This window comes from Castor canadensis, chromosome 4 (assembly GCF_047511655.1).
Source record: "Castor canadensis chromosome 4, mCasCan1.hap1v2, whole genome shotgun sequence".
In the NCBI taxonomy this organism is placed as follows: Eukaryota; Metazoa; Chordata; class Mammalia; order Rodentia; family Castoridae; genus Castor; species Castor canadensis.
Genome location: NC_133389.1, coordinates 36,397,693 through 36,415,523, shown reverse-complemented (window position 1 = coordinate 36,415,523; position 17,831 = coordinate 36,397,693). Strand labels below are relative to the sequence as shown.

The following is a 17,831-nucleotide window of genomic DNA, read 5'->3' as shown; positions in this document are numbered from 1 at the left end:
ATAAAGGCTTGTGTTCTATTATTTTCTCTTTTAAATAGATATCCAGTTTTTTCAACATCCTATGTTGAAAGGCTTCATTTCCCCAGGGAATTATCTTGACACTTTTGTGAAACATCAACAAATTTTAGAGAAAGAAAGATTTGTGATAGGTTTTTTTGGGCGTATAGAATAATTATTATCACCAATTTTATTGTTTTCAAAAGTCATTTTCCTATTACAGACTTTTCGTGCTTTTGAATGTACCACTTTCATTCTTAATCCTGGAAGTTCTTATTTCCTCCCCTTTATCTTTACTTTATCATTCTCCTTATTTATCAGTTTTCTTAATACTAAAAATTAGTTTCTGTTGATATTTCCCTACTGTCTTTCCATTTTCTATTAAATTTGTTATTTATTTTTCTGCTTATTTTGGTTTACTTGTGATATTTTTATAATTTTCTCAAATTGGAAGCTTATAATCTTTCTGGCCTTATATTAACATTTTAATCAGTAAATTCCAAGTAACTGCTTTAGCCACATCTCACAAAATTATGTTATACTGTTTTGTATTATTATCAATTATATTCTATTATTGTCTAGTTTTCATTGCAATTTCTTTTAGTTTTTGCAGTGCTGGGGATCAAACTCAGAGCCTCATACATGCTAGGCAAGTGTTCTCTCATTCTGTCTCTGTTTCTTTATTTATGTGTAGTTTAATCTTAACCATTAAAAATAATTAAGTAGTAACTATTTGTATGTTAATGCACTGAAGTTTGGTAGCTTTGTGAAGTTGAATAGCACAAAAGCATGGCGAGGTCTGTACTACTCTTAAGCTTATTATTCACCTTATGTTCATCTTTCTTATGTTGATCTTTTGCATTTCTATTTCTCAACTTCGCATTCATCCCATTGCCTTTCAATAACAAATTAATGAGGGTTTTTTCCTCTACTTAATATATTCATATAGCTTAATGTTATAATAGTAAACAAAGCTGTAAAGTTTTCGTTAATTTTTTTTGGTGGCACTGGTATTTGAACTTGTGACTTCACACTTGCTAGGCAGGCACTCTTACTGCTTGAGTCACTCTGCCAGACCTTTTATGTGAAGAGTTTTGTGAGATAGTGTCTCGTGAACTATTTGTTTGCGCTGGCTTTGAATCAGGATCCTCCTGATCTCTGCCTCTTCAGACTCTAAGATTGCAGATGTGAGCTACTTGCGTGTAGTTTCTTTAATAATTTTAGTAAATCATAGATGTGCTCTGTCTTTGTATTCTTTTGCTGCTATAAGAAAATACTTCAGACTAGGTAACTTATAAAAAACAGAAATTAATTTCTCACAGATCTGAGAAATCTAAGATCAAGGCTTTAGCACATTCCATAGTGAAGGCCTAGTTCCCTGTTTCCAAGATGGCACTGGATTTTTTCATCTTCCAGAGGGAACAAATGCTGTTTCTTCATAAGGAAGAAGACAGAAAGTAAAAGAGCCTAAGCTACTTCATTCCAGACATTCTGTAAGGCATTACTTAAATCACTTTCTAAAAGACCACACTTCTTAATTCCACCAAGGTGGGGATAAGTTTCAACATGGCTTTTGGAGGGGATACATTCAAACTATAGTATGTTCTTACTCTGAAACTTCAGAATGTTGTTTCCTATTAATAGATAATTTATAAGGAACTTTATCATCTTTAACCAATTATAAGCTTTTATAAATTCCCTGGGAATTTTTCTTTAGCCATATAACTTGTTTCTTTGTGTCCTCTCATCTTTATATAACAGCCCCTAAACTCAGGACATGACTCAATAATAAACAAGCATCAATAAGTGTCTTTGCATGAATATACAAAATTATCAGTGTATAGAATATGTGATTAACTTTTTTTTTAAGATTCAAATTGTTCATTTTGATTCTGATTTAAAGTCTCCACTTAAAGTAATAGCAGGAGGTACAGTTGATCCAATTGTTCTTATCAAATGTACATTTAGTCAGCCAAAGTGCCCAACAACCAATAAATGGTAAGAGGAAATATGGTATACATATCTATGGAATACTACTCAGCCACAAAGAAAAATAGAATCATATCATTTGCAGGAAAGCATATGAAATGATGCTGAACAAAGCAAGCCAAGCTCAACAGAGCAAATATTGTATGTTCTCATTCATTTCTGGAGCCTAGACATAAAATGATGATAATGATAGTTACAGTAGCAATGGGACATGAACTTAATGGGGACTGTATGGGGCAAGCAACAGAAGTGGGGAGGGGAAAGCAAAAGCTACAGAGGGGTGAAGAGGACGGAAGTATGCCGCATCGACACATATGAAGACAGCATAATGAAACCTACTAAATGCTGTTTGACAGGGTATGGGGGAGAAAATAAAAGTATAATGGAAGGGGTGAACCTGATCAAAGTACACTGTGCATGTATATGCAATTATCACAATGAAACCCTCTCATATTAATACATGCTAATTCAAAAGTAAAACAGTTTTTTTTTTTAATTTAAAACAAAAAATGTGAAAAAATGTCCATTCAACTGTAGTATCTAATGGTTTGAGGAACTTCAACATACGACCTCTGATTTAACTCTCGCCTAATAAGCAAAAGCTGGAAACCCAAGTTTGCTGGACCAATTGCTGCTCCATTACCCCTGATACGCAGATGCTTTGTATCTGCCTCATTTCTTCTTGATCTACAAGTCTGCCATAAATTGATAATAGTCATAGTCCATGTATAGGGCGTGAATTTGCCTTAATTGCTCATGTCCCTAAACAGAGAGTATAGAGTGTAGACCTGCTCAGTCTCAATACTTGATTTCATTTGTCTCAGGAAGGCCAGAAGTACTGCTCTCTCTAGCTTTGCTAGCATGATGATATGAATCAAGCAGTAAAAACATTTATGGCAAGCCTGCCTGAGGATAAATCTAACATATTGAAATAAAGTGCTGTGATGAAGAGAGAGAGATAGACAGAGAGAGAGAGAGAGAGAGAGAAGTATTTGCAGGGATGCCCTAAGCTCTAATCACCTTGAACTTAGACTCATCTCTCTAGATAATATAATTATGTAAGACGGGGAAATGTGGCAAAAATTTTCTATAAATAACCAGAGAGTAAATATTTGAGGGACAGGTTACCTCTGTCTCAAGTATTCAACTATAACTTAGCTGGTGTACTGCCCTCTACTGTATATTATATATTTAATAAGGACAGGAATGAGTGTGTTATCCTCCAACAAAACTATTTGTAAAAATAAACAGTGTCCTTAAGCTATACATTTCCCATTAGCTCCTGATATAAAATAGTAAATTGTATCTCTTTTTTCATTTAGAATTGTATATTTATTATTTGTAATCAAGAGGGGTCTGACTTAGAAAATTATGTTCACCGACTTGTTTAAGGAAAGCACACACTCCATGGTGTGTCCTCTGCAATCACTCAACCTGCATTCCCTGCTCTAATTCTTACTTTTTTTTCAAATAAATGCAGTATTAAATGGGTATATGAGAAATACAACATTGTGGCCCTAGGACAGTACTCTTACAGTGGCAAAGACTAGTTTGGTCTCTGTTATATTTTCTAGGGGGAGGGGAGGCATTTTCTCCTGATTTTATTGTTAGGGGACTAAGCTGCCTCTCTCTCCGGAAGGTAACAAAAGGAAAGTCATCTATTATTTTCTCAACCCAGCTCAATTGTCTTTATACTTAATGCCAAATCTTTTCAGATAACAGTGAAAGATTTTCTGTCAGATAAATTTGGAGGGGAGGGAGTGGTGAATTTCAATGTTTTTCTGTCTTCTTCTTCAAAGTATTTCAGCAGAAAACATAAAGTGTTTGTATTTAGAGCTGCTGATCCAATACTGTTTCAGATTGGACATTGTTCGATATATGAAATAAACATGCTACTTAGCTTTAGGTCATTTTTGTTTTAGTCTAAAATTGTGGCAAATAAAAGAGAGATGAAAAGGTAGGTTCTGGCAGTAATTAAACTTTCCTAGAACCTCTGAGTTTCCCAAACTCTCAACAAATACATTAGAAAGTTTTGATTCAGGAACAGGTGCCAGGGACAGTAATTCAGTAGCATATGCATTATCTCAACATGGGAAATGAAAATAAAAGAAAAAGCATTAATCAGAACTCTAATCAGTGAACAGTACAATAAAGTCGATCTCACCTTATTCGGTTAGAAAAACTCACATTGAGTCAATATCTAAGTAGTCACCATTTTCATACTGATTGTATCAGGAAAAATGAAGGTAATGATTCAGATTTGGCAGTTGTGGTGCTCTCTTGTAAGAGAAATTAATAAAGGGACATTAAGTCTTGATATACTTATCACATTTGGGCTGTCAGGAATATATGATCTTCTCCAAAGTTTCCTGGATGTGTTCAGTCAGCACAGTTCATCAGAAAAAACAATCCCCTTTACCCAACTTTTTGGAGCATCGCCTAAAGGAACAAAACTAGGTATTCACAGAAGAGCAATGGATCATTGGTCCATAAGCAATGTACTTATTACAGCATTTCCAAAACCACTCAGACACCACATATGCATTCCTTTATCTATATAGTGATATTTCAATTTAATTTATTCAGATACAAAGTGGCTTCATATTTGTGGATATATTTGCAAAGCAAATGCAAAAGTGTATGTTTGTAAACTAATACCCGTTGTCTATCATCTTCTGATATTAAGCTAAGAGAATAAAAGAGTGACTAGAGTGAAGATTGATTCACATGTAAAGTGTGTGTGTGTACAAATTTATATCTAAGGCTAATGTTGCAGCAGATGAATATATTCACTGTCACATTTTGGTATCTGCTGGCTCCATTTGTGGAGTTCTGGGCCAAGAAGACCATTATGAGGAAGCACAGATATTATTGTCACTGTTGATGCACTTGTGGAGTGATTTATTGGGCTGCTAATGGTCAATCCTCCTAATGACACAAATAGAATGGAATAACTAATTATATTTTCAATTTCATAGCTCTTTTATCTGTTTCAGGACATCTTCTGGATGCAGAACCACTCATTGTTCATAATTTTAGAGTTGTTTTTATCCCTACAGTTTCTCCTCACTAAGCTTTCTCATTAGAGACCCTAGATAACTTGTGTTGTCTTTCTCATAAAGTGTTTAGTGGTTCTGGGCTAACTGACTCTTTAAACTTCTTTACTAGGGTTCTTTGTTTTATGGTATCTGAAGATATAAATAAATAATCCAAATAAATCATCCAAAGGCATCCTTTTCTCAAAAATTTTTACTATAGCTTGTGATCTCATTGAGTTCTTCCTAATCTCTCCTCATTTGATAAGATTTCTATTTCTGAAGGTAATGTAGAACAAACTTTTCATATCTATGTATTAATGTGTGACAAAATTAAAATCTTTAAGATTCAGATGTCTAGCATATTCCAAGTATTACTGTGGCTTCTGAACAGGGAAGATGTGGAGTCTTGGGAAAAAACTAAAATCTAACTCAATAGTTGTAAACATAGCTGTAGGTTTTCACATCCCTCTACCTATAGCTTAAACAACAGAAATAAATGTCAGATCCTGGCTTTTCTCACCTGAAAAGTGAAAATAATACCTGTACCCATGTAATGCAGTAGCTTGCTGTAAACATATAATTAGATAGTAAGATGAAAAGACTTCATAATATGTAGTGGACTATAACAATTTACATTTCAATCATAAACTTTACTTACTCAATGCTTCTTCATTGGCCACATTCTTGTTTCCCAGAACTCTAAAGAATATTTTTACATCCTGAAAAGAGAATTTTTTACTTCCACGCAATGGTCTTCTTGCAGATATCTGATTTCTTCCTCAAGTATCTAAATGATGTCATTCTTAACCAACTTGTCTAAATTATTTCCTTCTCTCATGTCCATTGTCCTCCATTCCCAGGCCATGCTTGACTTTTACTCCTAACATTTGTTAGCTGGTATGTTTTTCCTTTGTCTCTGTAATTATTCTGTCCAAATTAGAGTTCTGTCTTTTCCTGCTATATTTCCTATTCTAAAATATTGAGTTCCATTATAAAGCATTTGCAAAATATTTATATACTGAATTGAACATATAATGATTACATTTATAATATGGCAAAAGTAATCACAGCCCAAAAAGCTGACTTGATATAAAAAACTAAGATTTCAGTTTTTATTACTGGGGAGAAAATCTAGTTATATGCTTAATTGAGTCTTTAAGTATTCTTTATGTGAAAGTGTTCAATTTCCCTACATGTAAGCTTAGCTTTAAATTCAGGTGCTTGATATCTCTCTTTTTATAGGAATGCATCCCTGCTTCTTCTATAAGAACTCAATTTCAGAAAGAGCTGCCAAATGTCTAAATAAATTGAGAAAATAGTATGTATGGCTATCCACTACATATATGATTATATGAATAAATATATGTAAATGAATATATATATATATAAATCTTGTTGCTAACAGATTCAGATAAAATCTTAGAATTATATAAGATGGATACTTTTTAACCAGAAAAAATACATCACAAGTATTGGTAGAGAGATGTGTAAGTTTGTAGTGCTTTCTACTGAGGTGAGACATTCTTATGACAGCCTATTCTTATGCTGGTCTATAGTTGCCTATGGTATGACAACCATGTCACTAATATCCCACAAAGAAAGGGAAGTCAGCTTGCTGCTCAGATGCTAAAAAGATATATGGATCATTAACCTCTTTGTTATCATTATTAGTGTTGGATAGCATGCATAATTGGTCTGATTTTAGCCAATTATTTTCCAATAATATTCTTCTGAAGAAAGTGGGATGAGGTATAACATCCAGAGTGTTCAGAATGGCAGATGTTATATGTGTGTACTCTTTGAGTGTGTGCTAAGTGTTTAAATAGACTTTGTGAAAGCTACAATGAAGAAGTCTTCTAGGGTTTAACTTAGAAATGAAAGCTTACAGGGAAACAAGACTAGTGTCCTTTTTGGGAGATAAGGTCATTTGTAGAATTGTGTTTACAGGTCTAAAAAGTGGCTAGGCAGGCAGGTACTCATGGCTTTTGAGGTCTCAACACAAAATTGGTACAATTCAGTCTCAATTGTTTTGATAAAAGCTTGAGAAATGTTCCAGATAAAGATTAGAATGCATCACAGAAGAGGGTCATTTTACCTCTGACACTGTCATTAATCATAAATATTAACAAGATAGCAAAGCCATAAGTGCTTATTTAGTATTTCTACATTTGTGCTATTTAACATCTGAAACAACAGGATATATATATATATATGTAAAGATAAAGATTCTGTCATCAGTGTAAAGATGCAGTTTATATTATATATTTCAATAATATTAGAATTATAAGTAATCCTGTTTCTAAATAGGACATATTTATATTGCTACATATTTTAAATTTATTTTTGAGTATGTGTGGCTGTACTGGAGTTTGAACTCAGGGCCTTATGCTTGTTAGGCAAGCACTCTACAACCTAAGTCATACCTCCAACCCCAATTAAATTTCTCATTTCATTCTTCCTCAGTATTTTTTTAAGGAGATAGTATTTTTCTAAGATGAACAGTATCATTCCCATTTGATAGGTAAAGAAATGGAGGCACACAGAGATGAAAGTTACCTGAAAATCTTCAATACTATGCTAAACAATAATATGAGAGTTTTACTATACTTTATAGCCAGGATTGTTGTGTATAGTTAAAATTCACTTAATTTTTCCTACAATCTAAGCTTGTCTGATCCATTTTAAGGGGTAGATTTGAGAAGCCTGTTGTTTTTAATGAAATTTTGTTTTGTTTGATACTTATGTGTTTAATCATTATTGCTGCTGGCTATTGTTCCTTTTCATGTATTTTAATACTTTAATCAATGGGAATTTTATTGGTACTTGTGCCCTGAGGCTATTGAAAGTGGAGGGTGCAATTTTATAAATATACAATTGAAATAAAGAAAAATAAAACAGATGGGCATAGAAGCCATGTGGGTAATAAATTGATAAAGTCCTTCAGGTGCAAAATAAAGAGGTAGGGTTCTTCCCAATGAGTGTTTGCACTAGGATCTCTGTGTTATAGAAGTTGTTTCAGCTTCTGTTCATTGTATTTTCGCATCTAAAATTTCCTTCCTGCTTCTTCAAAACTCATTTCAGTCAAAATTCCCTATGAGGCATTAACCTAAATAATCATAATCTCTTGACTATCTGACTACATATTGCAAATATAAGCTTTATGCTCTATTTTTGTACCTGACTGCATTAAATGTGATGCCTAACTTTATATTGGTTTATATTTTCCTCTGTTTCACATTAAAATGTAAATTGTATCCTTTATATATATTTGTCCCTTCTCATCCAAATGGATTTCAGAATCCCGATGGCAGATATCATATCAGATGATTCTTTGATACATCTCTTGGGAAATAATGTAACTCAATTCGTATAACTATTTGAAAAATATTTGTGGGATTAACTGGAAACCTATGTATAAACTTCAACTTTTTTAAAGTTTAAATTATTTATTTGCCATAGAATTTTTATTTTATTCTTAAAAATTCATTTGTAGTGTGGTGCTTTTTGCAATAATGATAGTCTCAAGCTATCAATTTATGACTAGACACTCATTGTCACAGGGCAGTGAACTGAGGCAATCATGGGAGAGATTGTATTTAAGAAACAAATCTCAAAAAAATCATTACATCAAATACTGAAATATATTCTTGGGAATAATATAATCTTCCTGTCTATATCTAAAAACAATACAGAGCTGACACATTTCTAAGTGTTTGGTTATTCTTTTTTTCCAACTGTTAGGAGAAAAAAAAGAGGCTTACTGATCTCTTAGGACTCTTTAATGATAGAGGTTACCAGATTTTCTCATAATGATTAAATGGATGAAAGTGGACACGTAAAACATTTGGTGGAGCTGACCTTCTGATGAAGTCAGAAGTTTCTACCTTCTCCCAATCGTGCTGAAAGTTGCATTTCTTTTAATGACTCCACTTAGAGCAGCAGGAAGCAAAGTGATCATCACCAGCAGGTACTTAGGCAAGAGTGAGAGGGTGGATGTGGACTGCTCTATTAAAACATCCCCATCTAAACAGGGCTTCCTGGAGCTTAAGTGCCCATTGCTGCAGAAGCCAGGATCCTGTCTGCAAGTGCACAGCAAAGCTCCCAGATCTGTCTAATGAGAGAAATTGCATCAAGGAGACATTCTTAAATAGATGAAAGATTCATAGTATCTAATGGACTATTCGCTAACTTCATTCTTCAGAGTTTTAAAGTATATGAGAAATGGAGAAATAAAGAAGAATGCTTGAAGAGAAACAGTAAAGGGAATTAAAAACAGTGTCACAGACTGCGACTTTCATGTTTTAAATATTTCCAATTTTTCTGTTTTAAAGTAAAACTAGTGGACATATGCTATTTGTAATGTTTTTACCTTTGTTTCGAGTTTTGAGAACTATGGCCAATGCTACTACATGTGGTTAGAATGTATGCAGATCCAGTCTTATGAAATTAGGAAGAGAGGTCCAAACATTGTTAAAATTAATGAAATGAAGTTTAGTAACACTAGATTGAATCTTAAAGTCACAGATCAATTTTGCTATTCAACAGATGGGTAAAGCAAGGTTCAATGAAAAGTCATTGATAGGTCTAAAATTCTAGTTGAGCAAATTTTTGAGTATTTTGTCTATTGTGTTGTTAAATTTTGGGTTATAGGAAAGACAATATAAAGATAGTATTATAAATTTATTATATGTATTAATTTATATTATTTTAATATAAGATGTCATTAGTATGTTCTAACATTTGCTTCGTATTGAGGTAAGCAGGTTACTTCAAGAGTCTTAAAAAACATGTAGTGCCTATTTTCACTCAAGGAGTTTATATCAAGTTGGGAGAGAAAGATTCTTATATGAATCAACATAATACAATGTATGAATAAGGACCAAAATGTGTGGCATGAGTTTTCAGTTCTCACAGTGTCCAGGAAAAGAAGAGGTAACCATAAGGAGATTTAACTGAGAAGACTGAGTAGTAAGAACCCTTGTCCCTAAGTTGTCATTCAACATGTCAGGGTTAGCCAGGACTGAAAGATGCCTGCCATTGTTTGCAGGATTGAAATTTATGGGTATGTGATAATTAAGGACTGCTTTAAGAATAGAACTTCTTAATTGTCTCCATTTGTTTGAGGGACAGAAGCAGAGCTGATTTCCTTATTTAGAAAGTTAAGATTTTATTTACTGAATTCAGTACCAAGTACAGTGCATTTCATTAGTTAATATCAATAGCAATAACACTAACAACACTATTATTCTAGTCCTTATCTTCCAGAGTTCTTCATATAACCCCATGAACTGAGAACACTTTTCTTTGTCCCATGTTATAGATGAGGAAATTGAGAAACACAGAAAAGAAGATTGATTCTAAGAGTGAATATTTCAAAATCACAGGATTTTAAATTATATGCAGAAAATTCATGTTATAAAAATATACATTATTTAAGGAGCTAAGATTAAAATATTAAAGTACAAATTTATCTCATCAGCAGGCTTTTTTTTCAGAATACCCAAGAGAGATTCCAAAGGATATCAAAAATTCCCCACAATTTCTAGATTCTAATACTAATATAGAATCACTCTATTAATGTCTCCTTTCAGTTTGATCCCAGAGGTTCATATTGATGAAGCTGCTTCTGAATCTGGAGACCTGAATAAGCCCTCGAGAACTGTGTCTGTCATTGAAAAGTTGCCGTCTGTCTTTTTTTGATGTCTGCTGTGCTGTAGTCAGTCACAGTATTTCCCTATCATTTCAATGACAGCTCATGGTAAGATAAACTCGCAATGATAAGATAAATGGCAACTTTTTAATGAAAACCACTACATGTGAGCTGCTTGGTTGGATTGCAGTTCCTCAAAGTGCATCTCATGCCTTATTCCCTAATATTAAAACCAATGACCTATTCTTCAAAAGATTTTCTTTTTCAGTTCTGTAACATGATTTACAAAGTCCTCCCAACTTATATTTTAATATCCTCTCAGAATGGGACCTTGAGTGACCCTGTAAACTTAACAACTTACAGAAAATATTTGGGAAGTGTTTATTTAGAACACAAAGGCACTTTTTTTTTTGCTATCATGAAAATCACATTGAATAAGGTTGACAAAGTAAGTGAACTGAGTGATGCTTACTTATTTGAATTATTTCCTTCCCCATAAAGATAAATTTACTTTAAAAAGTGGTAAGCGTTGGTCCTGAACTGGTTTTAATCTGTCACAGCTGTACTGCAACTGGTGACACCAATGCTTAACAAAGTCTTTTCCTGCTCACTTGCCAGAAAGGGATAAGTAGTACCCTACTTTGGGGTAATCTTGCTATTGGTGCCACAACAGTGCAATGTTCCTGCTTGCCAACCAGATGTCTACAGCAAGCCCATTCTAATTGTTGCTGGGCCCCCTGAGTATTTTTCATTTTAAAACATAAAAATGACCTTTAAGCCAGTCAAAATAGCATAGTGAATAGTTACTAATTTGCAAGGTTTCTATTCTAAAACCTAAATGAACAAAACTATCAGAAAGTTTATAAATACAACTGTTTTACTTCTAACCATCAAAATTTCTCATTTCTGATTTCCCAGGTATCTCTGCTTACTTCAGACAGATGAGCCAAAGGACCAAAATAAAATGCTCCCTAAGAATTTCACAAGGCCTGAGGATCATCATTGAGGGCATAAATTTCAAGATTCACAAAGTCAAATGGAGATGGAAAAGGTATAGATGAAATGACTCAATTTGAGTTGAACCAGCACAGATTTAAAATAATTTTTTCATTATACTAAATTATAATAGAAATAGCTGCTGCTTTTCCCTTAAATTTTAGATATTTTAAACCAGAAGATAATCATATTTATAACTTTACCTAATTAAGAGTCTAGTTTAAGCCAAGTTTGCTATGCTTGGTTTACTAAGACAAATCCTTATATAGTGAGTAACTGATAATGAATAGGATTATCACTCAAGAATAATAATTGAGCATCCACAAGCACAAATGTGAGTGAAGGGAATTCAGCATTTATTAAGAAAAAGTTATTTTCCCTCATCTTGAAAACCATTATAGTTAGAGTTCGTGGGTGCTAACACTGAGCACTGGGGGGTGGGGTATAGAAAACATTAAATTCAGAAAGAAAATGGGCTCAAGAAATACAAATGGCAGTGAGCTTCACATGTGTAAGGAAAGAATATCTTTGACCTAGAACTTTGCCAAGAAGAGGCAAAGGTCAATGTGGATTCATACATGGCCATAAAGACCATGGCAAGAAGTATGAATTTAAGCAAGCATAGCTGGAATAAATAGAAAGATTTGAAGCATGGGAATGGCATGATCTTAAGTAAAAAGAAATCAGTTTAGCTGTTAGTTAGAAAATGAATCCCATAGATATGAAAGTAGACACAGAAAACAAGGCGAAACTATCGCAGCAGTCTTTGAATAAGAATGTGATTTATTCAGAAGTGAAAATTTATTCAGAAAATGAAGACATTAGTGAACATAATAAACATTTATGAGTCAGTATTAATCACCTCCTCTGTTGGATAAAAGGATGAAGGAGTGATATGAACAAAAATAATCAAAGAAAAAACAAAAATGTAAAGTGTTCATACATTAGATATGTGAACATTAGACTGTTTCCAATTTAGGTCTGGAAGACTGACTCACATGGTATGGCGCCTGCCTAGTAAGTGTCAGGTCCTGAATTCAAACTCCAGTTCTGAAAAAAAAATACTAAAACAAAAACAGTGAAACAGACTGTTTCCACTACTTTTTAAATTCAGATCTATTGAAGCCTAGTTTACATCAAATAAAATTTACCCTTTTTGATGTACAGTTACCTAGGTAGTTGTGGAGCCACTACCACTCCCAAGATAATGAAGAGTTCCATCACTCTTCCAGAATCTCCTTGTGTCTTTATTCAAGCTGTCTAGTCTGTCTCAGGCTTGGGCATCCACTGGCCAGTTCTTTATACTGGCAGGTTTGCCTTCTCCAGAATGCCATGTAAATGGAATCAACAGGACAGAGATATCTGATTTCTGAAATTGGCTTCTTTGACTTAGTAGAATGCATTGGGGATTCATCTGCAGTGCCATGTGTCATCAGTTCACTTCTTTGTGTTGTTGAGTAGTATTCCATCCTATGGATATAGCAATATTTATTCATTTGCTATTGAATGACATTTGGACTATTTACAAGTTTGACCAATTATGAATGAAGTCACTATAAATATTCACATAAAGATTGTTTTTCAAAATAAGGTAAAACTTATGTTTGGGGCATTTGCAACGTTGTCAGGTGGAAAGATCTTAAAAGGAAATTGCATATTTGGGTAAAATATAATTTTTGTCTGCTTATTTGCTTACATATGAAGTTTGGGGTGCTCAAATAGATAGATATATAAGTGGGATGATAAGGAGCAGCTAGTCATATTAGTATAGAGCTCTGGGGAGAGAGAAAGGCCAGCAGTGGAAATTTGCACATCAGAAGCATGTTTTGGTAGTGAAATAACATGGCATTGGATGAGTTCACATAAGGAATATATTTAGATAAAGAACTTTCAGAGGTCAGAATGAGAGAGTGATATGACATAGTTGACTAAGACAAAATAGTCAATGAAGTAGAAGGAAAATCAGAGTGGTTTCAGTATATTTTAGACACCCAAGAAGAGCTAATTATGTCAAATGGCATTGTAAGTCAATTAATAGGAAGATTGAAAGCTGATGTTGGCATTTTTCAAGAACTTACTTCTATATAGTATGCACACGAATACACAATTTTTCAAAAAATCACAATTGTACATTACAGCACTTGGTGCATGGCTCCAGTCATGGAGTAGTCAAATACCAGTACTTTATGTTGTCAGTGAATTAAATCACTTTAGTAATAACACTTCCTATTATATTCTTGCCAAAGGTTATAATTTTACACATTTAAAAAAGATGGTGACTGACTACCTTTCAGTTATTGAAAATAGGTGAGTGGCTTTTGTATATGTAAACCCACCGAGATAAAGCTATTAATCTTTAAAGGTAAACTTTTTTTAATTTATGGAAGAAGTCAACAAAATAAAACTTATTTTTACCGGTGCCAAAATCATATAGGAGAAAGCAATACTGTCTGTCTTTTCCCCCAAATATTATAAATCTTTTATAATGTTCTCACAATATCAACAAAATCAACAATAGCCTATGAAGCTTAAGGAAATGTTGGAGTGATGGTTTTGCCTACCATCTTCTTATGATCATGCTTTCTTTTGTGTTTCAAATTGCATATATTAAATATGTGCATTTTGTATATCAATTGTATCTCGAGAGCTATTTAGAAATGTAACATAAAAGACATTATGTCTTTGTAATAAAAGAGAAGAGAAAGTAAACAAATTTCAGAGATTTTTGGTTTTGTGCTTTTCATTAAATTCTTAAAGGACAGCCAGTAATACTTTGAGATTCTTTTTTCTTTTAAGTTAAACATTTTCCCTTTTTCTCATAGGTGTAATGCAAACTTGAGCTTGACTAATTGTGACGAATCAAATTTCATCATCAGTATATCTCACTTTCTCAGTGGTGCCAGTGACCTGTAGAATTAAGACATCTGAAAGCTACTGAAGGCATCAAGGGTGTGCAAACATTAATGTGCACTTACACATCTGTGGAATTTCTTACAAAATTCAGGTTCCCCCCACCCCAAGACACTCATTCAGTAATTCCATGAAAAAACTCAGGAATTTGCATTGTAACAAACATATCAACAATGAATCGATTCTAATATAAATAATTTTGAGTCACAATAAATGCACTACCTTAATCTAATTATTCAAAAGTTGGGAGAAGATGGTGATAAATTTTAAATGAGTGACAATTTACCTATATATGATCTATAAATTATATGCAATTAAGGCTGAGTATTTATTATGCATACATTAATCAATTCTTGAGATAAATACACATCTCAACATATGCATTAAAATACAAGTGCTTGTATATAAGAATTCAACTTCCATACTATGTGTATATATAAGTTCTTATTCAATAAGATGTCTATTATTTCTTTGTACATTGTCTTACATTTAATAGTGATGGGTTCTGAAATTTAATACAGAAAAACTGAAAGTTGAAGTTAAAATATCTTTTATTTCTTTCAAGTTGGCTAGGCTACATCAATTAATATTTTTTAATAAGAGAGCTTGAATTTAGTATATGACCTAATTTTAGAGATGGCCTAGAACCACCACCAAAAGCCAATTCTTAAGTATTGCCACTATAAAAAGGAGAGATTTAATTTAAATAATAAACCTAAATGCAAAATTTGCAAATGACAGAAGGTTGTTCTAACTTCAGTAGACGCAAGCTTTTGAAACCTGAGGAAATAAAACTTTAGAAAGCTTTATATTTCTAATTATTCTCTCTACCTCCTTTTTCTTTCTATTTCCCCCAATCCTTCTCTTTCACTTTCTTGCCCTTTGTTGTTTTGTTTGGTGTGCTGCTTGCACAAGACTCCAGAGAGAACATTCTCCCTGCAGAAGTAGCAACTACCTAAGTGACACATATTTGAACAGCAGTTCTTTCTCTGCCATCAAGCTCTGTATACTTATTGAGTTTGTTGAGATCTATATTTTCTCCTCTCTTTGTGATAAAACAGCACTCTATTAAACCCTTGTTCTTAAATTTTGGGGAGACTATGAGAATAGAATGATATCTATGGGTTCTTGCTATAGAAAATGCATAATCACAAATTCCCAATCACTTTGCATGCAGGCTCAGGTGTGTAGGAACTTGTCATCTTGAATGCAGCCAAGTTTAATGTTCTATGACTTCAGATACTGAGGAAGGGAGCATGGGGGAGGCAGGCAGGAAAAGAGATGTTCACATCCTCAGGCAGTTAATGAAAATCTGTTTCTCTACACTAATAGGTGGAGCAAAAGGATGGCTTCCATAAACCATGAGAGTTGCCAGCAAACTGTGCCCACATGCTGGAAGAACAGAGACCTGCTCACATTGATTTATGGATCTCGTTGCGTCTTTGCTTGGCCAAGTGTGAATTTGTTCTTCTTCCTGGAATAATACAATAGATGCTTCTGACTGTATTTGGTAGTCATTCCTGGAGCATGGTGGGATTAGTTACAATCAATAGAGAGGTTGTTCCCCACCCTAGTCATCCTACAGACTTCCGTGGCATTGCTATCTGAAACAAGTTTTTAGAAGGTCTCCTTTTCACCCTTGCTTAATTAAACATGATTCAATAGCATAATCAAAAGTTTGAGTATCATAGGGCAGTAACTGAAACTGGTTATAAGCATTGAGCCTTTTCTTTGCTTTTAGAATTCACTAGGTGATATAAATTCTCCATTCTTAGAATACAATGATGGCACATTATAGGAGTTTACTAGAGGATAATTAATTTTTCTTTTTAATTATATATAATGACCAGACAAAAGTCAAAGAGAAAATTAGCTTTTTTTTAAACTATAATTTATTTAAATTACACTAAGGCAAAAGCTGATGTAAATCACATTTAAAACAATATCTATGACTATCATCCATTGCTGCCTCATAGCTGGAGCGACAAATATATCATAGAGTTTGACACTCAGTTGGACTCTTAAATACACAGGTGTTGAGCCTTTTTGTTATGACAAATAACTGCCTTAAGTAAAGGAGGCAGTAACTTGCAAGTGAAATCTGAGGTGATAGTTATAGGTGAGAGCAATAGAAACATCTTCCAAATTCCAAATAATCATGTTTCTTAAGGCTTGATAATAATTGGCTAAATGAGTGGAAGAATGGCTTGTTGGGCTCGCTGGATACTAGTGCACTTTTACTTTGTGGAGAGTTACCTGAATACTTCTATCCCAACAAAGAGTTTTGCAGTTGCATTTTACATGTGCAAAGGAGAACTGGAAAAGAGCCTGCAAAGGACAGAAAAGAATATTTTTCATGAAAAAGGCTTTGGTAACCACAGTGCCTATCAAAATACAATTAGAATATAACAGCAAACAAAGACATCGAGGGTGTTTTCCTCAATGGAGTGCTTTTAAAGGAGGATAGGCACAATGAAGTTTAATGCTACTGAAAATGCACAAAGAAATGTGAAGCCAAGTTACCCAGTCTTCATAAGCAGCAGCTCTTTTCTCTCAATTATAGAGTTTCAACCACAGCCTCCTCATTCATGCCACCTCCGTCTGTTACCAAGTAAATGCAGCATAATTTCAGCAAGAACTGATGTTAATAAAATTAGCTGGTCACACATTGCAGCATTTATTAAGATCCTCTGGTTGTACATTTCCAGATCACAGTCGAGGAAGAAAACAACCTGTGGACCAATGAGAAAGTGTATCAAAAGCGCAAGGGCAGCACATTTTTTTCTAACATCATCTCTTCTGGGAAACATTACCCTCCTGTGCTCTTCCAGACCATTGATTCCATTCTGAACCCATAAAAAAGAGATTATAAATCAAGAGAAGGAGGTACTGGTAGAATACTATGAATGGTTTATAAGTTATTTTGTGAACAAAATTGAGACCATTAGAGCTGCTGAGCAGCTTCCTACCTCTAATCATTTTTTCCATTAACTAAGTTTTTTGCCTACTCTAGAGAGAATGGCATGATTTTTATAGCACTATTATCTAGTAGAATTTTAAAATATCAAACAGGCAGTGCTTACAAGTTGCTAACCACTATGTGCATCTTGTAACAGTGTGAAGAATTAACATGGCTATCCCCTCATCCAGACATTTTCCTAGGGTGTGGACCACTAGTGAGATGCCTCTAATAAAATAGAGAGCTATAACTAAAGTGGCAAAAGATTAAAAGCTAGTAGTCCAGTGTCCTA

General features: G+C 33.8%; 1 long non-coding RNA gene across 1 annotated transcript; it reads right to left on the bottom strand.

Moving 5' to 3' along the window:
* Nucleotides 1-9,949: 9,949 nt before the first annotated feature.
* On the bottom strand, nt 9,950-17,219 carry LOC141422481 (uncharacterized). The gene is made up of 3 exons (XR_012447054.1): nt 17,104-17,219; nt 16,837-16,908; nt 9,950-16,054 (listed from the first exon to the last, which is right to left on the bottom strand). It is a non-coding gene; the product is annotated as an uncharacterized lncRNA (long non-coding RNA).
* Nucleotides 17,220-17,831: the final 612 nt, after the last annotated feature.